Source organism: Danio rerio, chromosome 15 (genome assembly GCF_049306965.1).
Source record: "Danio rerio strain Tuebingen ecotype United States chromosome 15, GRCz12tu, whole genome shotgun sequence".
NCBI lineage: Eukaryota > Metazoa > Chordata > Actinopteri > Cypriniformes > Danionidae > Danio > Danio rerio.
The window spans coordinates 36,044,316-36,064,372 of record NC_133190.1 but is presented as its reverse complement, the minus strand read 5'-3'; the positions used below and the strand labels follow the sequence as shown (position 1 = coordinate 36,064,372).

The 20,057-nt window shown below is 36.2% G+C and overlaps 1 protein-coding gene and 1 long non-coding RNA gene across 13 annotated transcripts in view; one reads left to right on the top strand and one right to left on the bottom strand.

Moving 5' to 3' along the window:
• nbeab (neurobeachin b) overlaps positions 1 to 20,057 on the top strand; it is a 770,985-nt gene that overhangs the window by 14,526 nt on the left and 736,402 nt on the right. The window lies entirely within an intron of this gene.
• Positions 17,816 to 20,057, bottom strand: part of LOC141377883 (uncharacterized) — a 41,995-nt gene continuing 39,753 nt past the window's right edge. The window contains exon 3 of the long non-coding RNA XR_012390981.1: positions 17,816 to 19,738. This is a non-coding gene — a long non-coding RNA (uncharacterized lncRNA). The remainder of the gene's footprint in view (positions 19,739 to 20,057) is intronic.

The following is a 20,057-nucleotide window of genomic DNA, read 5'->3' as shown; positions in this document are numbered from 1 at the left end:
AAGCGAACATGCGAGAGAGAGAGATCTCCCGTGTTCTCAATCGTGTGCTACAAGACTGAGTCTTGACAATGTGCCTTATCTGGGCTAATTAAGAACGACTCTGCCGTTAATCTCCCTCTGCCGCCAAGTCTGAAATGAAAGCTGTTATACAGATAAAGCGGGAATGTTTCACCCTGTAGGTAGCTTTTATTGCTTAAAAATTGTTAAATTAGGTTAATGTGAAAGCAAAATTGTCACAGCTGCTTTACATTCATGTGGATTTACTTTAGACAGGAGGACTTAGCAAGATACAAAAAAAAAAAAAATGTCACAAATTAAATTCTGACTTTGTGGATGATCTGCAGTTTATTGATTATTTTTGGTAATATCCCACTTAAAGGATCTACTATTATGGCTTAAAACTTAATTTAAGAGATTAAACCATTATGGGCAGCACGGTGACTTCATGGTTAGCCCTGTCGCCTCACAGAAAGAAGGTCTTCCGGCTGGGCCAGTTGACATTTCTGTGTGGAGTTTGCATGTTATCCCCATGTTCGCATGGGTTTCCTCCGGGTGCTTCGGTTTCCCCCACAGTCCAAAAACATGCATTACAAGTGAATTGAATAAACCAAATTGGCCGTAGTTTATTAATTTGTATGTGAATGTGAGAGTGTATGCATGTGAAACACATGTCTTTTGTAGTTATTTAAAACAGCAATGGCTATATTTTACACCTCTCTCACATGCACCTGTTAACAAGGGTGTCAGTTTTTTTTCTTAAAGGTTAAACAACAAGAGCTTCCCACAAAGTAATTATGTGTTTAAAACAAGTCTAATGGATATACTAGGATTTGCTCTTTTAGTGTTTTGACTTTCAGCAGTGAAAATTAAACCACAATGAACTGAACTAAATTGAACTTTGACTAGACTGACACGGTTTCAATTTATTAGATCTTCTATGATAAGCTGCTTTGACACAATCTACATTGTAAAAGTGCTATAGAAATAAATATAATATTAATTAAATATAATAGCCAAATTAGCTAAAGCAAGGCTAAATTTGGGCAGCTCACGGAAATCCTACTTCTAACAATTGTTCAAAATAGACTATGGTCTGTCTAATTGATACGTTTTGTACATTTTTTTTTCAATGACATCTCAAATGTAGCCTTGCTTTAGCCAAACGTCCATGTTTAGACTTCTATTAGACTTGTTTAAAACAAACAAAAAATTGCTTGGTGTGTAGTTGTTGTTGTCCTTTCAATTGAAAATGACTGATCCTTCAGAAAATATTCTGATGAGTTATTTACTGCTGTAGAAACAGAGCTATTAGGATTCAGTGTTGGATAAAGTTACTTTTGAAAGCAATACATTACAATATTGAGTTAACCCCCCCCCCCCCCAAGAAAAAAAAAATAAAAATATCCGATTCCATTACTTAGTTACTTTTTATGGAAAGTAATGCGTTATATTACTTTTGAGTTACTTTTGAGTTACTTTTGCGTTACCTTTCCTTTCCTGGCTAAGGTTTGATCTATCTCAGAACTCCCAGGTGTTTTTTAACTTTTTTATACAAAAGCTCTGCATTTAACAACCACCTATAATACCTACACCTTCATCATCTCTTAAAAAATGTAGGATACATTTATATTTTGAGAACTTTCTGAGGCCTGAGCTATAGATGCTGTATATACAAATTTATGACAGCATGTACAGTAATGTGTTTGTTAATTTGGAATGTTTTGCGCTATTCGTTAAGTAAATTTACTGTCCACTGAGATAAATATTGCAAGGTAACATTAAATAATTTATTAAGAAATTAATTAATTAATTAACCTTTGAAATGTTTAATAACAAAATGAACAGTGAAACGAGAAAAAAACATCCGCAAATCAAATTAAATCTTTTAGCTTTATTCGTTGAATAAATTGCTTTATGTGGCCTTAACAGAGAAAAAAAATCTTACTATATTACAAAACGTAGTCACTTTTACAGTAATGTTAGACTGTGGCTGCATCTCCTCAATAATAAATGCATTAACCTTTTTTGTGTTTAGTCGAATTAATTGTTTTACCTGGAGAACATGAACTGATGTCAATCATAGCTGAATGTGGGGTAAGTGTGTAGTGCTTGCATCCAGTTTTGTTTTTGTTTTTTCGATGTCGTGTTTCTTGCAGTTGTTAAGAGATTTGCTTACACATAACTTGCATTTAACAACACTTCTTTTCTTCTATGAGTTCAAAATAACAAAGAATGCTCTGCAAAAATGTAAGTTTCTGGTCTGCCGTTATTTGTTTCTTACTGTAGTGATGACAGATGATTCCCGTATGAATCGTTTGTTTTAACCAGATCTTCTAAGTCAGTGGTTCTCAAAGTTTTTCATCAAGTACCACCTCAGAAAAAAATTGTCCTTCCAAGTACCACCATAGTGACCAGTATTGAAATACAGTAGCGTAGTCGGCCCAGTAAAGCAGCTACAACTCTGCACAGTTAAAAAAACTTGGCAGATTAACTACTATTATTAAGAAAATTAATATTTTCAGCCACTTTAGACATTATAAATTGTTTGAACATTAACACTGTACTGTGCTTATATGTAAAAAAAACTAAATAAAATATCAATGTTTCAATTAAAATGTGCGTTTAAAAGTTAATTAAAAGGGGTGGGCTACTGTTCCTAAAAAGTAAAAAACAAACTCCTGTCCTTAAATGTAAAGTGTTAACCTATAGTATCCTATTCATCAAAACCTAGAAATGTTGCTTGGACCCCATAAATATAGGCTATATGCCTTATTGTTCATATATGAATCATTTTTGATAAATTTTGAAATATATGTTGCATGTACATATGACACATTGGATTCCTCTGTGTACCACTAGAAGGAAGCCTGTGTACCACTAGGGGTACACGTACCACAGCTTGAAAACCACTGTTCTAAGTGAACTAGTCGAACCAGTGCTTTAAATTGAACTTGTCGTGAAATGGTTTGCATCTTCAAACAGTGCTAACATACCGGATACTACGTTTTGCCAGTTTAGTGGCTAATTTGTATGAATTCGTATGAGTTCAGTCGTACGAAATTGTATAATTTTAAAAAGGAGGTGTGGCACCTAACCCCAACCCTAAACCTAACCCACATTGGGGGATAAGCAAATCAGACTAAATTGTACAAATTAGATCGTCGAATTCATACGAATTAGCCACTAAGTCAAAAAAGTTACAAATTGCCGTGAGATTGTGTTGGATACTCCCTCTGATTTGAAAATAAACCCATATCAGTTAGTAGAACATTTAGTCAGTTGGAAGATGCAGTTAGTAGCACAGTACACTGACTTATCTGCTCTAAAAAAAGAGAGACCTGGGGCCTCATGTACGAAGACTTGCATTGAAATCATACTAAAACTTTAGTAAATAGTAAATCATAGTAAAAAATTCAGATGTATGAAACACTGCGTACGCTGAATCACTCTTCTTTTTTCCCCTGCTACATATCAGATTTTGGCTACTCTTCATCACGAGGAAGACAAGTAAGTAGAAATCATTAATAAGTTTGTGCATCATATATTATTTGCACATTTATTGAATGGAAATGTTTCTGATTCACATATACAAATTCGTCTTCAGATGGTTCCTTTATAGCAATGTGTGTGCAGTAGGTTGCTCCGATTACATTGGAAAAAACCGGCGACCGCTTCAAATTGCACTTAAATGTTTGGCTGGTCAACTGCATGGTATGGAAACCTTATATACCTGCTAGACATGCGGATGAACCTGTCCCATACAGCTGCCATTACATGGCTCAAAAATGTAGTGTGCAATTTTACACAACTGCCTCAAGGAGTCACCAATGGAATTAAAACAAACACACAAAAGAAATGAACGTGAAGTTGGCATGGACCAACGCACATTCTTACGTTCATTTCATCGTTAGTAAATCCAAACGTGACTGGGAAATCCGGCGTACGCAAAGTATTTGTGCGTACGCAGCGTTGATACATGAGGCCCCTGATGATGATGATGATGAGTGCATACCGACTGCCTGTTCCCTCACAGCACGCTCTTTCTCATTGAGTGTGTGATTCAACCTAAGGTCATTTTTATTCTCCAATGTATTTTGTTAAAGCCATTTAAGGAGGGTAAAACATAACTCAAATAACATGACTTACTTTGAAAAGTATTGCATTATATGACTTATTACTTTGGAAAAGTAATATTATTTTGTATCATGCAATACTATTAGAGTTGGGCTATGTCGACCAATTTGGCTTCGTGTTTTTCGTGAGCGAGTTTGCGATGGGGGTGGGGCGGAAGATCAGCGGTGTCGGCTCAGCATTATGTTGTCTATCTGCCATCGACGATGGCATCGTCTATCGGCCCAACCCTAATTGCTATAACTCGTTACCCCTAACACTGTTAGGATTGTATACTTTTTTCATCTAAGGACACATTAAATTGTTTGATGGCAAAAAAGTTAATAATGTAAAAAATTTAATAAATCCTGTTACCTTAAATTTCTTTTCATAAAATAATCCTAAAACGTAAAGCAGAAACCAAATGTAAACATAGATCATTTTAAGATGAATTATTAATGATTAAGTATTAATAATCTTTCATAATAGAACAACAAATCAGCAAACTATAATGATTTCTGTCGAATCAGAAAACACTGATGATTGAAGTTATGATATATAAGATGGGGAAAATTCCACAAAAGCCATTTTCAGGGATCAGAAGAGTCTTGCTCTTTCATTTAATCCACCAAGAAGTGCCCTAGCAACCTACACCACCTTAGCAACGGCTTAGAAGTGCCCTTTCAGACTTAATTATGCCATCCTGACTTTAGGCCTCACTTGAGACAAATTTTCTTCTCCTTGGCTATCTAATATAAAGTTCTGTTGGTCCTTGATATCGTTACTCGCAGCTCTGAGAGCCACCAAATTCTGATAAAGCGTTGACCTGCATTTGCACCAACTCTCCTCGCTGCTCCAGATGAAATATAGGTTTTTAAAAAAGCGAATTCATAAGCGGGCTGTGTGGAACTGGCTAGAGCAGCTAATTTTTTCCAGGTCAGACATGCTTACTGCTAGAATGCTGGTAATGAGGTTTTGGGTTTGTTCCTGTCGCCCCACTGCGCTGTGTGCTAGCTTGGATTAGCAGCTTCCCTGGTTGCTAAATACCTGGGGTAGGCATGAAAACCTTCGTCAAAACAGTCATCAGGCTTTCATAAGATTTAAAGAGCTGTTTATGTGATAGCGCATGAATGAGAAAGTGTATTTGCTTATTCAGTTTAATGGCATAACTAATGAGTTAATCGTTGTTTCCTGTTTTTAGTTGCTTATTGTAAATAGTTTCCTCAGTGCTGGTTGAAAAGGCATAGTTTTGATTTCACTGACACACACGCACTCGCACATACAGAAATACACACATGCATCGTAAGCAAGTATTGAAAAAGTCTTGTTTTTTCTGGGGAAAAAATCTCGATGGTTCTGTAGGTCTATGAAATGAGCCTTTTTTAATAGTTTATATTGGATTCAGCTCAGGTGATTGGCTGGGCCATTCCACAGCTCGATTTTCTTCATCTAAAACCATTTAAGAGTTTCCTTGGCTGTGTTTTGGATCAATTCCTTGCTAAAATGTCCACCCTGGTTTCATATTCATCATCCTGCTTATGTAGATGTTGGACTGAAGCAGCTAATATTCATTTACAAAGACGAAGGGCAGAGTTTTGTTGAAGAACTACTAAGAGATTTCAGCTGCTGTCTGGGCTTTCACTGCCTTTCTACACCTTAATTTCTTCATGTGTTTAATACTTCTTCCCTGTGTCATTTCATTTTAGTACACATAACTTCATTTGTAAACTAATTAGATTTTCTTTTCTGTGCATATATGTATTTCTTTGGTTGTTACCAGATCCAGTGAAAATTTCAAGTCAACTGCACCTTTAGAGATATGTTTTCTGTGAAAAATGGTGACGTGTTTAATACTTATTTTCTCCGCTGTACATACAGTCCATAGATTAAAAAAGTTTGTTTATTCTGATCTATTTGATCAAAACTGATTTAACCAATCATGTAAGTCTGTGGTGGGATTTTCTGTCTGCCTGATCAGTAGCTGACAGTTTTCAGATAAACTGTTCAGGTTAGCAATTCTGTAATATGTAATACCACCAAATATGTAAATTTTGTGCCAGATTTATGCAGTTATAATTATTAATCTATCAGTTTGTGTTAGCTTTTTTTTTACAGTAGTATTCATTCAATAATTTTCTTCTCAGCTTAGTCCCTTTATCAATCTGGGGTCGCCACAGCAGATTGAACCGCCAACGTATGCAGCAAATGTTTTTATGCAGAGGATGCCCTACCAGCTGCAACACACCACTGGGAAGTCACATTAGCTTGCAAAAATTAAATTTTACATACATTTTGTTAAAATTTGCTGTACGAAAGAGAAAAAAAGGGTAAAGCACATTATTGTTGTTGTTTGTTTTGTATTATTTTAGATGCCTAATTGATTAGTCATTTACTTTCAGTTCATAATAGAGCTAAATCAACTAATTTTCGAGAGGAGCATGTGATATGATTGATAATGGCTGGCTTCTCATCCATAATCAGTAATAATCCAATCAGACTGATCCAAGCTTACAATAAATAGACAGATTTCACCCTACTGCCTTATCTTCGTTTTGGAAGAATCCCCCCTTCCACCCCATCTCCTCCTTTTACTCCCTTTTACAGGGGGAACTATTGACCTACCTGATCTCGGACCCCCCTTGCACGCTTATTGACCAGGTGGGAGCTCAGGGTTCTCTCCTAGGACAGCATACCAAATCTGCTATTAACACCAAGCATATCTAAGTGTGAATTCTTGACATATGCTTTAATGACTGGATATTATGCTTGATTCATTTCTTATATCTGAGAGAATTTGAATGTGCAAACTCTAATTTGGGTTAAAACGTTAGAGTTTGTTAATGAAGAATTTTATTTTACTAAAAATAACAATACATGAATTTATTGTTCATTGGCATAGCGGTTCTCGCCAGTTCGCCTACCAAAAGTACAGAAGCTGTTGGAAATCAGGATAAATAAAAATGTGAAACAAAAACAATCCATGGACTATTTCTCTGAGGTAAATATACCTGTTGTGCTTGTTGCAACTGCTAGTTTATTGCCTTCATCTGTCTTTGTCAGTCTCTGACAACCTGAGTTCTGGTCCAGAGATTTTCAACTCCATGATGAAAGTACAAATATACTTTTTGAAGGGATTTATAGACATCGTTTTTCGTGTTTTATCCAGCCTGATTCTTCAAAATAGTGCTATTGCCTGCGTTTTCTGGGCGAATTTCATGAACTACCATTTGTGCTCATAGACAATTGGTAAATATCAGGACATTTGCTAAAATATACTTAAAATATTGTTTTCATTGTATCCCTGTGTGTTGGATGATAATAATGATCGTATATACATTTGTATTGTCACATTTTTTTTTTATTAAAAATGCTGTTTTAAAGAGACCGTTAAAAAAGATGTGCAGATCAGGTTATTCACAGAAATATCATCATTTATGATAAGGAAAGGGCGACACGGTGGCTCAGTGGTTCAAGTTCCTGACTGGGTCAGTTGTCATTTCTGTGTGGAGTTTGCATGTTCTCCCCATGTTGGCATGGGTTTCCTTCAGTTTCACTCCAGTTGCCATAACAGTTCAAAGACATGCGCTATAAAGATGAATTGAATAAACTGGATTGGTTGTAGTGCATGTGTGTGAATGAGTGTGTATGCATGTTTTCTCGGTACTGGGTTGCAACTGGAAGGGCATCCGCTGTGTAAAAAGTATGCTGGATTATGTTGGCGGTTCATTCTGCTGTTCATTCCCCTGATTAATAAAGAGACTAAGCTGAAGGAAAATGAATAAATGAATGATAAGGAAATTCATAAGAAATGTTTTCCTGAGCATCAAATCAAGATACATTTGACTGGAATAATGATGCTGAAAATTCAGCTTTACCATTAGCAATAAATTACTTTTGAAAATTCATTACAATTAAAATGGTTATATACAATTTTAATACTTTATTTGTTTATACTGTACTTTTGATGAAATAAATAGCCTTGGTGAGCAGAAACTGAACAAGATTAATGGCGTCCAAAATCAATGTTTGTATTTACATAAAATGTGTTTGTACTTTTTCCAGTGATGGGTTGCAGCTTTCTACATTTGAATGTCTGTATTTTTTTTTTTTTTTGGATAGTTTTATTTTTACGCATGAGTGTTTATTACTAGGGCGACGGGGTGGTTCAGTGGTTGGCACTGTCGCCTCACAGCAAGAAGGTTGCTGATTTGAGCCCCGGCTTGTCCTGTTGGGATTTCTGTGTGGAGTTTGCATGTTCTCCCTGTGTTTGTAAGGGTTTCCTCCGGGTGCCCCCAGTCGAATGACATGTGCATTAGGTGAATTGAATAAGCTCATTTATCCATAGTGTGTGTTTGTGTGTTTGTGTGTTTGTGTGTTTGTGTGTGTGTGTGTGTGTGTGTGTGTGTGTGTGTGTGTGTGAATGAGTGTGTGAATGAGTGTGTATGGGTGTTTCCCAGTGCTGGGTTGCAGCTGGAAGGGGATCGGCTGTGTAAAAACATAAACTGGATAATGTTGGCAGTTCATTCCGCTGTGGCTACCCCTGATAAAATAAAGAGATTAAGCGGAAGGAAAATGAATGAATGAAAGAATATTTATTACATATACAAATTAAATAATACACAAATATATGGTATGTTAAACACACACTTTTATTTATGTTTAATCATGGTTAGTCTCTGCCCAACATATAATGTATAAAAATATGTGAAGAGTTTATTTTCAAAAGCAAAAACTATTTTTAGTTTTTAAATGTTTTTTTTTTTTTTTTAATGTTTTTTATGTATAACAATTGCAAAAAAAAAAAAAAAAAAAAAAAACATGGTTTCAATGATTAAAAAAATCCTTTATTTTCCTTCAGCTTAGTCAGGGGTCGCCACAGCAGAATGAATCGCCAACTACTCTGCCATATGCTTTACACAGCGAATGCCCATCGAGCCATAACCCAGCACTAGGAAACACCCTTACAATCTCTAATTTACAAACACACTCATACACTACGGCCAATTTAGTTCATCCTAGTTCATACCCCATATCTTTAGACTCACCACTGACTAATGATTAATTTCTGATTCTCCTGACAGAGATAATTGGAAATGTTGTGATCCTATTAACTATTAGCTCTATCCCAAGAGTTAAAGCATCAACTTTTTCCCGAACTACTCATGCGTTGTCTTCCGTGAACATTATTAATAAGTTAATTTAAAACCAAACTTTTGGGAAGACACTTAGTAATGAGCTCACCTTTTCAACTCCTCTCCAAACGCTGTACTCCAAACAATTCCAGTCATGAACAATGCAAATGTGACCTTACGGCCAGTCGATACACAAGACTACAGAAGCAGTGAAGGAAATAATGGCCATCCAGGGGTTTGGAAGTGAAACAGCTGTTCGGCTAAATTAAATCTGCTGATTTCATGGCGAAATTCGACGGTTAATGTGAAAGTTGTGGTTTTCATGCATATCTAGTGAGTCCTGTTAACGTCAGGCACAAAGTGTAACTGTGTCCAAAGCATTAGTCACAGTCCTCTGGCTTTGTGTGGAGATTTCTGGAATGGTCCACGCAGAACTGTTGCTTCAGCAAATACATATTTGCCTTTAGAAAAGAGGAAATGACACAGCTAATCCCCAAATGCTCTTTTTTGATCTCAGCACATACATGAAGCTTATCGCGAATTAGCCAGATTCAAGCCTCGGCTGTTGCACCCCTGAAATCCGGACTGGTTGGGGTTTATTTTTAAAGAACATTTTTAGGGGCGTTAGGTGTGTGTGTGTGTGTGTGTTTCTTTTTTTTATATGTGCAGTGTAATGAATTTTGGAAGGCTGTAATAATGATATATTTATATATATATATATATATATATGATACATATATATATATATATATATGATACATATATATATATATATATATATATATATATATATATATATATATATATATATATATATATATATATATATATATATATATATATATATATATATATATATATATAGTTCACAGCATAAAGAGTACACCCCCTTTTGAAAATGAATATTTTTATCCATTTCTCAGTTGGACAATACATTTTTGGTTGCATTTAAACAAAACTTTTGTTTTATTAAACAGTTTTATTTAAATTAATTAAATCATATTTTAATTAAATAATGAATTAAATAATAATTTAATAACTAATACAAAGGTTTGTTCATCGACATTGAACATAATCAGGAATAGAAAGATGTAACATTTAAAGTCAAATTGGGAATTGCAAAAAAAAAAAACAAATCACAAATACACACACACACATATATATATATATATATATATATATATATATATATATATATATATATATATATATATATATATATATATATATATATATATATTATTTCTCTTGACTTTTCCTCTTTAATAAAATGTTATTTAATGCGTTTTTTCCTAAAACATCAATTTGGGTGTACTATTTTTTGGCACCTTGATCTTAAGTTATTCTGTCAAATAGCTCTACTTTTGGCTTTAGTACTAACTATTATGTGTATATACACAACTATGTTAATTTTATAGTGACCTATAGCCATATTAATTTAAAAGAGAGATCTGTGTGGATTATTCATTCATGTTGAGCACTGTGTGGATATACAGTGGGGAAAATAAATATTAAACACGTCACCATTTTTCTCAGGAAAAAAAAAATTCTAAAGGTGCTGTTGACGGATGTTGGTAACAACCAAACAGATTCATATATGCATAGAAAACTAATTCGATTACAGAAGAAGTTATGTGTAATAAAATTAAATGACACAGGGTAAAAGTAGTGAACACATGAAGAAATGGAGGTGTAGAAATGCAGTGAAAGTCCAGACAGCAGCTGATATCTCTCAGTAGTTATTTAGCAACCCTCTGCCCTGCGTCATTGTGAATGATTATTAACTGTTTCAGTCCAACATCAACAGTACATTAGCAATTTTTCAGATTTTTTTTTTTTATATTTGTATTGTTTGGGTTTTACCAAAATCTGGTTCAATTCCATGCCAACAGCTCCTTTAGAAATATTATTCCCAGGAAAAAGCATGGCATATTTATTTTCCCAACTGTGTGTATCATATTGTCATATCTCAAATCTGTTGCAGAGTTGCTAAATGTTGTATCTCATCCAGTAGATCATGTGCTCCGTCTATCATTCTATATTCTTTGTCTTTAAGTGTTGAAATGTCCTTCATAAATCTCGGGTTGCCATTAACCTAAAGTCCAGCACTGAGGAGATGTTGATGGTGTGGGACCGAAGCTTAAAGTGAAGTTAATGCGGCGTGTTTTTTCTGATGATGCAGAACAGCAGGCACAGAGCGGCTCATGTAAAGCCTCAGACCGCTGGGACGACCCCGTTCATGAGCTGCTATCTCTCGCCCCGTGGCCTCCAAAAAGATGCACGCTTTTACTCATGATGAAAAGCTGACATTTTTAGAACAATCAGGGATCATTGCTTTGCATCAGCCCTCTGTTTCTGCTCAGTCGCTCTGTTTCCGGAAGGGCCAAATTGTCTCCTATCAGTAGCAGGCACTGGAATCCGTTTATTACCAAAAAAGCGGGTCTTATTTTATTTATTTATTTATTTTTTTGAGCTGGAGATGGCTTGAGGGGGAGATTTCACTCTCCGTGTTTTGAGCGCACGGCTTTTGTACTTCACAGGAAGCATTTAAAATTCATGTTGCCCCAGTTTTGCCTCTTGCTGGAAAAACGGCACATCAGAAGTGAGGCACAATGTCTCCGATCATTGAAATGAAGCCGTTCGTTTTATTTACACAGATAAAACATGTAATATTCACGAGGGATTTCATCCTATGGGTTTGTAACAGGATTTTTATTTATTTTTTAGACTGACCTAAAGGCTGTTTTACAACACTGCTTTAGTGTTAGTAGTTTATGAACATTTTCAACTTCTATTGATGTATTAAAGGGAAAGTTCACTCAAAAATGAAAATCCCCTCAATATTTACTTTCACTCAAGTGGTACTTTTATGGATTTCTTTCTCTTGTTGAATACAATGCAAGATCTTCTGATGAATGTTGGAAAAAAATGCCCATTGACATCTATTGCAGGAACAAAAAATACCATGGAAGTCAATGGCTTTTTTTTTTGTTTTCTCCCTTATTTATTTATTTAACTAGTCAAAAAACATACATTTATCAACATAACAACACAGCAAAAATATAAACATTGCTTAAACATTGTGTATATATATAAACAAAGACAAAGAAAACGAAGACAACATCAGTACAATGCAAGCAAACCTGTCAGCACCAGCAGCATTTTGTCCACTCGGCTTTGGGAATAATTTATGAAAGGACGCCACATGACAGTGAACTTGGACCCGGAACCATTTTATTCATTCATTCATTCATTTTCTTTTTCTTTTTGACTTAGTCCCTTTATTAATCCGGGGTTGCCACAGTGAAATGAACCCCCAACTTATCCAGCACTTGTTTTACGCAGCGGATGCCCTTCCAGCTGCAACCCATCTCTGGGAAACATCCATACACACTTATTTACACTCATACACTACAGACAATTTAGCCTACCCAATTCACCTGTACTGCATGTCTTTGGACTGTGGGGTAAACCGGAGCACCCGGAGGAAACCCACACAAACGCAGGGAGAGCATGCAAACTCCACACAAAACGTCAACTGACCCAGCCGAGGCTTGAACCAGTGACCTTCTTGCTGTGAGGCGACAGCAGTACATACTGCGCCACTAAGCCCTTAATTTGACCTTCATTTGACCTATATTACCCGTAGCGTTTGTTTTAAAGACAAAATGCAGCCAAATGTTCCTCTGGCTACATAATTCATACTCTCCAAAAATGTATACAGGGGTGTGTATTCACAATGTGCAGTAAAAATGTCAGTTCACTCAGTCTTTTCCACCAAAGAAACCCTTGATCTGACAGTATGTTGAAAACGTTCGTATTATTGTTTGTAAACAAATTTGTTCAGCAAGTATGACAGAATAAAAACACGTGTTTCTAATTCAGCAGTTGCAGAAACGCCCCAAATCCTTTTTTGTCTTTGTGCGTGATGTGAAACAGCTCCTATATGTCACATTTCAAACGCGGGGCACATTCTTAATGTCTAAGCACAGCGAGACGCAAACTTTACTGCTATATTGCCTCACGTCTTAAAGTTCCATATTTCTGTGTCTCTTTTTTTTCTGAGGCTCTTTTTAAAAAAGTTTGCAAACTCTGAGTCACAGGATTCACGCAGCCTTTGAATGCAGACACTCCGGATAGTTCTAATAAATATATCATGCTTCCCTTATTCTCCTCTCTTATGCTGGGTGACTCCGGGGGCCGAAGTGACGGTGCATTATCTTTTCCGTCTGCCAAAGCAAAAAGGGCCGCCTGAATTCCTCAGTGCCTCAATGGACAAAGGCTAATGCAGAAAGCAACATCATTTGGATGCTACCTGCACGCCGAGTGCTCAGAAAACACACATGCCCACACCGGCTATATGCTATATTTGATGTTTGCTTGGCTTTATTTATGTGGCTTTGAAGCTCTTTTATGCTGGTGAGTCATCACCCTTGTTGAACTATGTGGGCCTGTAGAAGTGTTGTTGTGTACATTTATGATCCAGGCAGACTGTATTTCGGCTTCTTTTGGCTTATTTCTTTTTGTTCCGTTTTTTTTAAGGTGAGAAACTGCAGGCAAAACACTGTTTTTTTTCATGTAACCTCTCAAGTTTGAGATTTTGGGCTTTTTGGCTTTACAGTGCTTCTTAGTCTGATGCAAAGAAAACATGGTTACACTATAGTATAGGGAGCAGTTTTAACTAGTGGCTTATTATCTGCCTGTTATTAAGATACTGGCTGTTGACTATTAATAATAAGCAGGAGTTTACTGAGCTAGTTTTCTGTGTGGAGTTTGCATGTTCTCCCCGTGTTCGCATTGGTTTCCTGCAGGTGCTCTGGTTTCCCCCACAAGCCCAAAGACATGCGCTATAGGGGAATTGGCAACAATGGGTTATCACTTCTGGAGATGGGGACTTAGACAGATAACATCTATCTGTTATGTAGTTGAGCTTGTCATCTGACTGACATTGACTGACTAACATTTTTTAAGGGTCAACTTAAGGAATTTAAGCCTGGCATTAGGTATTTGCCTTTTTGCCATTATTAGGTGGATAGGACATATTTCAGACAGGAAGCGAAGTGAGAAAGAGAGAGAGGATAGGGATGTGAAATGTCCTCAAGTTGGGATTTGAACTCGGAAAGCCCTGAAGTGCTACTGTACCATTTGTCACCGCATTAACCACTAGGCTATTGCAGATATAAGGATGAAACAGGTAGAAATTAGCGTGGCGCGGTGGCGCAGTGGCTAGCGATGTTGCCTCACAGCAAGAAGGTCGCTGGTTCGAGCCTCAGCTGGGTCAGTTGGTATTTCTGTGTGGAGTTTGCATGTTCTCCCTGTGTTTGCATGGGTTTCCTCCTGGTGCATTGTTTGTGTTTCCTCCAGGTGTTGTGTTTGTCACTTGTCTAGACTCTGTAGCATCCAGCTTTTTGGGGAAGCTGTGGAGAGGTAAGCGTGATCGAACACCCAATAAGGGGGGAGAGCATGCTAGGAGCCCGGCGGCTAATCAGCGGGTCAATCAGAAATGATAAATAACACCTGTCTTTCTAGTGATTGGGCCGGAGAGACTCCCTTCTTAAGGAGAACGGGAGGAGCAGTCGGGAGAGGAGAGAGCACACACACACACACACAGACACAGTTTGCAAGTGGTGTGCAAAAACAAAATAAAGTATATTGCTTATGCTTACCTGATATCGCCGACCCTGTCTTCTTCTTTCCACACAACAACGAACTATACTACAGAGGCAAACAAAACTGACATTTAGGCTACAATCCTTGCACAACCTAGACTTTAATCTGTTCTCTCTCTTTTGGTAGTGCCCAATTTAAAAGTGAGATTTTGGAAACCAGATCTAAATTTAGTGGGAATAGTCAGGTCGGGTAGAAAACGGGGCAGGTTGGGTGGCGGGTGAACAAAATCAGAACATACAGCAGGAGCGGTCGAGTGCGGACAAATCCTGGTTGTTTTACAGGTGAAGTTGAGGAGTTTGTTGAGGTAAGTTGCTGAGATTATGTTTGCACTCAGTTTATAAATTGGTCGATATAATATTAGATAGAATATTGAGGACCACAATGGAAATAAGCCTGTGGCTTTTTTGTGTATTTTTAAATTATGGATGAATTAGTCTAATTGGACTTGTTTGTATATTTTTGATAAACTTGTCAAATAAAATCAATAAAGTGGGTCACAGTAGTGCAGTGGGTAGCATGATCGCCTCACAGCAGGAAGGTTGCTGGTTCGAGCCTCGGCTGGGTCAGTTGGCATTTCTGTGTAGAGTTTGCATGTTCTCATAAGATCTATTGGTGAATTGGGTAAGCTAAATTGTCTGTAGTGTAAAAGTGTGAATAAGAGTGTAAGGGTGTTTCCCAGTAATGATTTGCAGTTGGAAGGGCATCCGCTGCATAAAACATATGCTGGATAAGTTGGCGGTTCATTCCACTGTGGCGACCCCAGATTACTAAAGGGACTAAGCCAATAAGAAAATAAATGAATAAAAATCAATCAGTCAATTAACCATTTCTACAAAAATACAGTTTTTTTTCCATCTACCTGTGCCACTCAGATTTGAGATTTGGGGCTTATTGGCTGTACATGAAGTGATTTTTCTGTCTAATGTAAAGTGAACATTACTTAAATAGACATTTGCTTTTTTTATAGTAATTTATAACTTTTTGTCCGTATATTTCTATTACAAAACAATATTTTTAAAGGCTGTTTTCGTAAAATGATTTGTTTCTGCACTGAGCCGAAAATTTCCACTTTGGCAGCACGTACATAAACCTTATACTGTAGGTTGTCATCGAGAGATTTGTGCATACATATGCTGCCTAAAAATAAACACATTTTATACAAAAAAATTTAAGTGATTAGATTGATTAAAAAAATCCTCAAGAAAAAGAAACAAGAATTTCAAACCTTATTTACAGTAATCCAATGTTCAGATTGTTATGCTATGAATGTATGCAAATTAATTTTGTATTTAATAAAATAAAGCCTCATTTGCATACAATTTGAGAATTAACTTGTAATACAAACATTTGCAGTCATTAATATAATAAATAAATCATATATAGAATGTTTTTTTTTACCCTATCCGCTGGCAATGCTTAGCTCAGTCTTGTTCATTTCGAAAGGAGCCTTTGCAAAATATGATTTGGAGTTTAGTCTTTTACATCTCTTCTATGAACAACAAACCTCAGATGGCATCTCGACTTCAAAGAGTCAAATCCAAATGCTGTTTGAAATCTTAGTGATATTACATCTGTCATGTTATATTCTGTCTGAACTGTGGTGCTGGAAGAATAATCGCATTGGTTTTAGTGCAAAGACTCTTTAAGCTGCTTTTTATATGGTAGTTTATCTGGAAAGTATTTGTTTTTCCCTCTAGGTGGTCAGAAAAGATGTTAGTTAATTTGAACTTTTTTTTAGTCTTCATCTCTTTTTTAATCTTTGTCATTTTTGGATTTTGAATATTTAATAAATGACTCCATCGTATTGATAGAAGACCTTGTGCAAATACTGATTCTTGTTATACTCCCGAGAAATCCATGAAGCATGATTTATTTCATTTTATCTTTGTTCTGTTGTATTTATTTATGCTTGTAGTTTATTCATTATATTTTATGCATGATTCACTCGCCTACAGAATCCTAGTCAATCTAGATTAATGAATTCTTTCCAAATAGGGCCATTCAAATCATCCAGTGAAATGTCTTCATATCACAATATATATTGCAGAAAAACTAAATATTGCAATGTTCTTTATTCTCATATCATAAAGCCGTAATAGATTCATAAATAAATAAATGTCTGAATTCAAGGTGTTTAGTGGTTGAGATAATAACAGATTTTTCCTTCACTGGTTAATTTGACCTCCTTTATTTTATTTTATTTTATTTTATTTTAAATTTAAATAAATACTCAATAAAATATATTTTATTTTATTTTTACATTTAATTTAATTAAATTTAATTTAGTAAGTTTATGGTTGAGTATGACATAATAATAGATCTTTCCTTCTCTGGTTAATGTGACCTCCTTTATTTTATTTTATTTTATTTTAAATGTAAATAATTGTTAAATTAAATGTATTTTATTTTTTACATTAGATTACATTTAATATTGTTTTATTTATACCTACCTGCATAAATGCATACCTAAAAAAGTTACTGAATTCAAGGGGTTTTGTGGTTGAGTATGAAATAGTAATAGATCTTTCCTTCTCTGGTTACTTTTGTCATGATTGTTATGGTATTCCTGCCGAACTACAACTCCCAGACATCTTTGCACCCATCAACTTCTGTAACAGCTGACAATAATCACGCACACAACGACACAGCTGTAGTTCGTTTTCACTCATTACAGGGACTATATATACACTTCACTTTCACATTCACATTACTTAGTCTTGTTTACCTGCAGCATTATGAAGCATATTCCTTGGTTTCCTTGCTTTGTTTATTGTTAGCCGCCTGGACTGATCTCTTTCGGCTGTGACTCAACTACTCTTTTGTATTGCCCTGTATGTACCTGTTTGCTCCTGTGATTGACCTTTGCCTGTCTGACGATTCTAGTAAATAAAGACGCTGCATTTGGATCCTCAATATTTTATTTTATTTTATTTGATCTCACTTTCCTTTCATTGACTTAACTTTTTATTTGCCTGATATTTCTCACTATTGACCATCAAAATATTTAATGCGAGCTACAAGAAAATTTTTCTTTTCTGCTCAAATCACAGTGAACTCTCCCTTTAAGGTCACGCAGTGTCCTCCTCTCAGGCACCTTGAAGTTTCCTGTGGGCTGTTTGTTGGCCAGGCATCAGCGCTCTCATTCTCAGCACATCACACATTACTAGAGCTGTGAATGAATAGACACTTTATCCATCTGGGCATCAATCCATCTGACCAACAGCCCCCTGGAATCTGTGCAGATGGTCACCACCATTGATCCCGAGAAATACACACATTCACAGACAGACGTCCCTGTACATGCACAGTTTATGTGTGTGTGTGTGTGTTGTGTAACGGGCTCTGTTTCAAGTGTCCCTCAATACAGTACATCTGACAGCATGTCCTGTAGATGACATTAGGGCTGTGCAATATGACCATATAATTATTTAGTTATTTTTACAATTATTAGCCCTTATGTGCCTTCTTTTTCCAAATATTTCCCAAATGATGTTTAACAGAGCAAGGAATTTTTCACAAAATTTCTGATAATGTTTTTATTCTGAAAAAAACAACTTTTTGGTTTATTTCAGTTAGAATAAAAGCAGTTACAAAATAATTTTAAGGTAAATATTATTAGCCCAATTAAGCAATATTTTTTTTTAGATTAACAAACAATCGTAATACAATGAATTGCCTAATTATCCTAACTTGTTAAGCGTTTAAATGTCCCTTTAAGCTGAATACTAGTATCCTGAAAAATATATAGTAAAATCAACATATGCTCGTTCTGAAAATGTCCCCTTATATATGTTTCTGGAGATCACAAATTATGTAGCCAGAAGTATGTATGGCTGCATTTAGTTTTTTTTTTTTTTAACAAATGCCATGGAGCTGTATGATGCCGTTCCTTTTTGTGCCTACCAGCTGACTGCTAACCTGCATGTGGATGGCTTTCTCACTGTTACAAGTTTGTCCAGTTAGCTCATCATGTAGTTGGCAGACTGGAGATGCTAAGAGGAGCTGACCATGACAAAAGAGTTGGATTCTGCCAAAGAACGGTTCCAGAATGAGTGTAATACAAAAACTGAAGCCAAAAATTTAAATAAACAAGTGAATAATAGGGTGAGAGTGTAGTAAAAATCTTAAAACATAAGAAAAAACAGACAAGGGCTTTTCTTTTTCTGGATTGCAGGTTAAAACTGTTGGTTAAGTTTAGGCAAGGTGGTGGGTCAATCTAAGCTTTTGAAAACACTATTGGTTGGGTTTAGGAAAAAAGAATGTTTGGACAGTCGATTGGTCAGTCATTCAGTCAGTCAGCTGACAGCGGCTTCTAATGGATTTACGCAAGAAAAGCCGGCGCGAATGGCACTTGGAAGAAAAATCTGAGATCTGAAAAAGCGTACACAGTGACCTCTGGTGGATTTGTGAAAAGAAAAACTGCAGAAAATTTGACCTCCTGGGACGTATTTGGCAGCACTACGTTTTCAGAACAAGCCTGGGTGGAGTAAAATGTGACTCAGTGGCGCAGGTAGTGCTGTCGCCTCAAAGCAAGAAAGTCACTGGGTCGCTGGTTCGAGCCTCGGCTGAGTCAGTTGGCATTTCTGTGTGGAGTTTGCATGTTCTCTCTGCGTTCGCGTGGGTTTCCTCCGGGTGGTCCGGTTTCCCCCACAGTCCAAAGACATGCAGTACAGGTGAATTGGGTAGGCTAAATTGTCCGTAGTGTATGAGTGTGATGAGTGGATGTTTCCCAGAGATGGGTTGGTTGGAAGGGCATCCGCTGCGTAAAAATGTGCTAGATAAGTTGGTGGTTCATTCTGCTGTGGCGACCTCAGATAGGGACTAACCTGAAAAGAAAATGAATGAATGAATGAATGAGTGAAATATTATTTACTGTCACCATGGCAAAGATAAAAGAAAACAGTTATTAGAAATTGGTGATTGAAACTATATTATGTTTAGAAATCTGTTGAAAAAATCTTCTTTCCGTTAAACAGAAATTGGAAATAGTCCGAAAATAAATTGTTTACACTAACACTTTCATTCATTCATTCATTTATTCAATTCCCTTCGGTTTAGTCCCTGATTTATTAAGGTATGTTTTTAAGTTGGAAAGGATATTTGACCACCAATATAAACTTTTCCATGTGTATTTGACAGGCAAAA